The sequence below is a fragment of the Pteropus alecto genome, unplaced genomic scaffold, assembly GCF_000325575.1.
Source record: "Pteropus alecto unplaced genomic scaffold, ASM32557v1 scaffold110, whole genome shotgun sequence".
Taxonomy (NCBI): domain Eukaryota; kingdom Metazoa; phylum Chordata; class Mammalia; order Chiroptera; family Pteropodidae; genus Pteropus; species Pteropus alecto.
The window spans coordinates 1,371,434-1,377,211 of NW_006431920.1; the positions used below are offsets into that span (position 1 = coordinate 1,371,434).

Sequence of the window (5,778 nt, forward strand, 5' to 3'; positions counted from 1 at the left end):
TGGCTATCAGATCATATTTTCCTTAAGCTGAAATGCATGTGGTAGGGTTCTAGATTGTCCACATCGGTAACCCTTGGTCATCCCTCTTTAAAATGTGGTGCCTGTAACCGTTTACTCTGACTGAGGCAGCATATAGTAGTATTATCACACATTAATTTTTAGAGTAGCCTAAAATTTAGTAAAATTTAATATCCTAATGTTGGCTATTCAAAATTGTTTAATTCAAACTCTAGTCTCTCTCACATGCCTTCCCTGATTTCACATTATTCTCGTGCTGGATGAACTGGTCCCTCTGTTGGCCCATAACTTTTCTTTATAACCAGTAAAGCTAATTGCAGCATATTATAGTTACTTATCTTTTCCCGTGAGGTGTGTTGAGAGCTATATATGTCTGTCTGTCTGTCTGTCTGTCTGTCCCTCTCTCCCTCCCCACTCCCCACCTACCTACCTACCTGTCTGTGTATACTGGTTATATAAGTTGGCTAGGGCTGCCATAATGAAATATCACAGACTGGGTGGCTGAAACAACTGAAATTTAATTTCTCACAATTCTGGAGGCCAGAAGTTGAAGATCAAATGGTTGGCAGGTTTGGTTTCTTCTGAGGCCTCTCTCCTTGGCCCACAGATGTCTGCCTTCCCACTGTGTTTTCACTTGGTCATCCATTGCCCACAGCTCCTCATTTTTGTCCTTTTGGATATGGTAAGACTTAATTCGATGTTCTGCTGAAATTTTCATCTTTAGTCATTTAGTTTTACAATGCCACGCCCAATTATTGGAAGCTATGGGATGGGAATTGATGGTATAATGAGGAAGCCTGAGGTTCAGTGTTAGGGGCTTGGCTCTCTCATTTCTATGTATGTTCCAGTGCGGGGGGCCCTCTCCTTTGGTGTTTTACGTGTATGGGAAGAATTAGGACCCTGAAGACATGTGGAACCACCTAAACAGTACTCGACTTGGAATATTTTCATAGGGCAGTAGCTTGCAGACTTCTAGAAACCTAGATCCTTTTTTGTAGAGATTCTGATTTGATAACTCTAAGTGAAATCCAAGAATTGTCTTTTCTTTTCTTTTTTCTTTAGCCAGGCATGCCAGGTGATTCTGGTTCTGGGAGCTCCCTTATTATACATCAAGAAATTCATTCTAGAGAGATCCACATAGATGCTGACTCAGGTGCCTCACCCGATCTTGCCTTCGCTGACTATACAATGTGATCGTAACCTCACAGGCGAAGGGGAGACTTCCCTTCACTGTTGCTATTTCTCCAGCAGGTTGTCAGCCCTCAGAAGAATGGCAGGAAGGTGACTACTGCTCCAGGATATAAAGTAGGGAAAAAAAAGTCTCTGGCACCCATGTTTGCTGAGAAATTAATATCACCACACAGGAAGGGAGCCACATGGGCCAAGTTGCCAAAAGACAGGAGTGCCAAGCTAGGGGACCATGAGAAGAGAAATGAGAACCGTGAGGAGGATGAAGTTAAGACCCGTGAGTTGGACCCGGATGAGGAAGGTAAAAAATCCTCTTCTGGGGATGTTCCTGGCTGGTGGCTGAAAGGTATCAAGGGTCAGCCCTGAACGCCTCTCCATGTGACTCTCGAAGGGGTTCTGCGAAAATGCCATCCTTCAGAAAGCTGCCTTTGAGTCCTTGGCTGGTTCTTTGGGCTTTTCGTTGATGAGGCATCTCAGTGGACATTTGACCTCTGCTCTCCAGTTTTCTTTTGGAAAATTACACATCGATTGTTTCTATCTTTGCACTTACGAGCCAAGCAGGTTCGTTGTGCCCCAAACTTAATTCTCAGTGATTTTTGTTTGTTTGTTTGCTTTGGCAGAATCTCTGTAACATTTTAAATGGTATTGCTTCCAAAGCAGTAATTCTTAACCATTTCCATTAAAATATCATGGAAGTACATTTTAAATTATTTAAATTAAATAAAAGGTTTAAATAGCATATTTTTTCTTCAATTTGTATGTATAGCTGGATTTTTGAGCAGTTTCTCTGAAAGAACAGCTTTTTGTTCTATTCTTAACAAATAGAATCTCAGCTTAGAGTTCACTTCCCAGATCAGAAAAATTTTCCCTTCCCACAGACTAGGTTAAGTGTCCTTTACTAGACGTTCTCATTTCATCCTTTACTTTTCCTTCCTGGCACTTACCATGGTTTGTAAGTATGTGTCTATTTGTTTTCTAGCATTTTCTCCAACAAGACCACGTTTCTGAGAGTGGAGGCCAAATCCGTATTTTCATAGCCAGCACGTAGCACAGGCCCTCGTCCAGACTGTATGTTCAGATATTTGTTCGGTGAAGGAATATGTGTTATTTTTTCTACTCTCCAACTCTTGAGAAGTATTTTTTCTCTTACAGAAATTTGATGCTTATGAGATCTAAACTCAGACTAAAAATATTCTTTTGTGTTTAGATCAAAATGCCAAAACACTTTTGATCAAGAACCTACCTGACAAAGTCACTCAGCATGAACTAAAAGAAGTGTTTGAGGATGCTTTTCAAATCAGCCTGGTGAGCAAGGATGGGATGAGTAAAAGGTATGTTTTGTACCTTGAACTAGAAAAGAATATGTGTCTACTGGATTCAAACAAACAGAATTTCATTGTATTCTCCCAAATCACTTATGCCTGATTTTAGAGAAGGAAAGAGTAGTTATCCAACCTTTCTACTAGCAGGCATGAAAAGCTGAAGGAAGCATCATAAATGGATGGCCAAACACTTCTTGAAAAACTGTAGTGATATCGTAGAGAAATGAAGACTCATTCTACCAAGTACAGATTGAAGATCTGAAAAAATCAGTCACAGATTATCTTCATTCCTCTCTCTCCAGGGCTGACTCCAGTAAAATAACACATTTGGTGACTTGTCTGGACAGGTACCAAAACAGAACATTGAACTGGCCTATCAGAATTGTGTTGTAAGCAGCTAATGAAAATCATCACTGTGCATGTTTGCTTTGGTACAGTAAGAGGGTGAATATGGTGAAAATACGTCAGAATAGAATGTATTTTGAAGGGATTCTCAGTGAGGTGAAAATTGAATGTTGGAATTACAGATATGTTAGAACTAAAATTGTTGGTGTAGGTGAACTCTAAAACAATCTATGCCAATATATTCTGGGGAACATAATCTCTAGAAAAGAATCCTGCAGATTTAGAAAACAAGTGTGAACGGATAAACCCCAAATCGTCAGCAGTGTTCACGGGCTTGAAGTCAGCGATTCTGAAGGACAAAACAAATATAATTATAAAGCCAAAAGCTACATAATTTTCCTAAATAATTAAGATTTAATTAGCTATACTTAAATCGTTAAAGTCATTCTTTTACATGAAGAATAATTACAAAGGAGAGATAAGAGAAGCCCAGGAACCCATGGCCATGTGAAATAAAGCATAATACCTAAATCAGAAATGAGTGTGGTGTGTTATCTTTAAGCATATTCTTACTTAACAGATCCATGTCCCCATCTGTCACCAAAATAAATCACAAGTTCATGAAAGATTATATTGAAAATATGAAATCGTAAAATACTACAAGGAGGCATGTAAAGTTTTTTAAAATTTGTTTTTCCTAATCTGCAAGAGGGGGAGGACTTTCTAAGTGTGACGCAAACCCCGTTATCGTAGTAAGGAACGGGGTGGGGGGCGGGGCGTGAAGGAGCTGCATGCTCGTCCTTTGTTGGTTGAAGTGAAATCGAAGTCGGTACAGCCACTTAGCAGTGTCTGTCAGTTACGGTTGCGTACACCATGTTATCTTTCAGTTCCGCTGCTAAGAAATGTCCCAAATAGGCAAATCTGTGGAAACAGAAAGTAGCGTGTAGTGGTTGCCTGCAGCTGGGACGGGGGGAGGGTGTGAGTTAGAATGAGGAGTGATGGCTGATGGGTGAAAATGTTCTAAAGTTAGATTATGGGCGTACAATTCTGTAAATATACTAGAAACCACTGTACACTTTAAATGGGTGAATTTTATGGTATGTGAACTACGTGTGAATATTGTTTTTTAAAAAATAGTGTGTATATTTGCCTTTAAACATATAGCGTATTGCCCCTAAGGAATTGGGCAGAAGGAAGGCTTCACTGTATCATATACTTTTTGCATTTTGAATCATACATATGTATTACTGATTCAAAAGACAAATAAATAAAGGTGCTAAGTGTTGACTGTTCTTTCTTCTCCCCCGCACTCCACCCCCGCAATTGCAGGATTGCCTATGTTGACTTCAAGTCACAAGCCAATGCAGAGAGAGCCCGAGAAGAGAAGCAAGGAACAGAGGTTGGAGGACTTGCCATAGTTCTGGACTCTGTTGCAGAGAAAAGCCAAGGCCAAGAAGACAGAGACGGACAGAGCAGAACCCAGAGAGGTAAAAGGCACTAAAGCTCTGTGGATCGAGACGTGCGGGGTGCCAGCTGGGTTACCCCGGGGTTGGGAGAGGGGCTTGCACGGCCCTAGGGGTGCTCAACATTTTTAAATGCAGTATTCTTCTTGTATCAAAAATATCTAAGCCATTCTCATAATTATATCAAGCTACTGAGCATTGGCCTAGTTAATTGTAAGATAATTGTAATGTCTGTAAAGGAAACGGCATTTTGAGATACGTCAGTTAAGTCCCCCTTTTGGGGGTACACTCTTGGCTTCCGTTTGAACAACTTCTTAAACCTGTGCTTTCAGAATTCGGTATTTAATTCTCTTTAGACATTTAATTCTTTTTAAGTAGAGTTTTTGTCAGGTTTAAAACAGAGGCCCCCAAACCAGTGTCCTTAAAGTGTCTAATCTGATGGGGAGACGTGCCCTATACAGAATTTATGGGGGGGAAAAAAAAACAATAGAATTTATTATGAATGTTTCTAAAAATCAAGACATTTCATGTAAAAATCTGGATTTCAAGTTGCTTTTGCTGCATCAAGGAATCTAGCGGCCCTGGGTGCAGCCCACCTGTCTGCAGCCGGCTGGAGGGAAGCAGCTGCTTCCTCTTGGCTGTGGCATTTGCTCTGTTTGCCGCAGCCTCCACCATTCTCGAAGTTCTCCTCAACTCTGAAGGAGTGAACATCACTTTATACTGTGAAAAAACAAACTTTTTAAATACAAAGTAGTACTTTTTCCTATTAGTAAAGATGATGTTTTAATATTTCTTATTTATTTGTCTCTTTCAAAAGTGGAAAAACGAAAGATAGAACCAGAAGGCCACACGTTTCAAGAAAAGTGGGAGAGAACTTATTTCTTTGTGGAGGTAAAGAATGTTCCCACATGTTTAATATGCAAAGTCTGTCTGCGTCGAAAGAATATAACCTAAGATGCCATTATGAAACAAACCATAGGAGGAATCATGATGGATATACAGAAAAGAAACGAGCTAAAAAACTTAATGAACTGAAAAAAAGACTGAAATTTCAACACGATTTGCTTCTGAATGCGAATAAAATAAATGATGCTGCTATGAAATGTAGTTATGTATTAAGTGAGAAAATTGCCCGGGCATCAAAACCGTTTACAGATGGTGAGTTTATAAAGGAATGTCTGTTGAGTGCTGTGGAAATTATGTGCCCTGAGCAGAGACAGGCATTTGCCAGGATAAGACTAACTGGTAATGTTCCACAGCATGTTGACGTGATGACCGAGAGCTTCCAGGACGAGTTACAGGAGAAAGCTAAATCATTTGTGCCTTTCTACCTTGCAGCCCATGAAAGCACTTATGTAAAAAACGCCCCTCAGTTAGCTGTATTTATTCGTGGTGTTGATGAAACTTTTGACGTGACCAAGGAACTTTTGGACATGGTACCC

At 40.1% G+C, this 5,778-nt stretch overlaps 1 long non-coding RNA gene across 2 annotated transcripts; it reads left to right on the forward strand.

The window, feature by feature from the left end:
• The first annotated feature begins 1,086 nt into the window (after positions 1–1,086).
• LOC112475383 lies at positions 1,087–5,434 on the forward strand. Of its 2 annotated transcripts, none has more exons than XR_003044677.1 (6): positions 1,087–1,171; positions 1,267–1,507; positions 2,186–2,537; positions 2,831–2,959; positions 4,203–4,360; positions 5,154–5,434. It is a non-coding gene; the product is annotated as an uncharacterized LOC112475383 (long non-coding RNA). The 2 variants fall into 2 exon arrangements; XR_003044676.1 differs by having other exon boundaries at positions 1,270–1,507.
• The last annotated feature ends 344 nt before the right edge of the window (positions 5,435–5,778 follow it).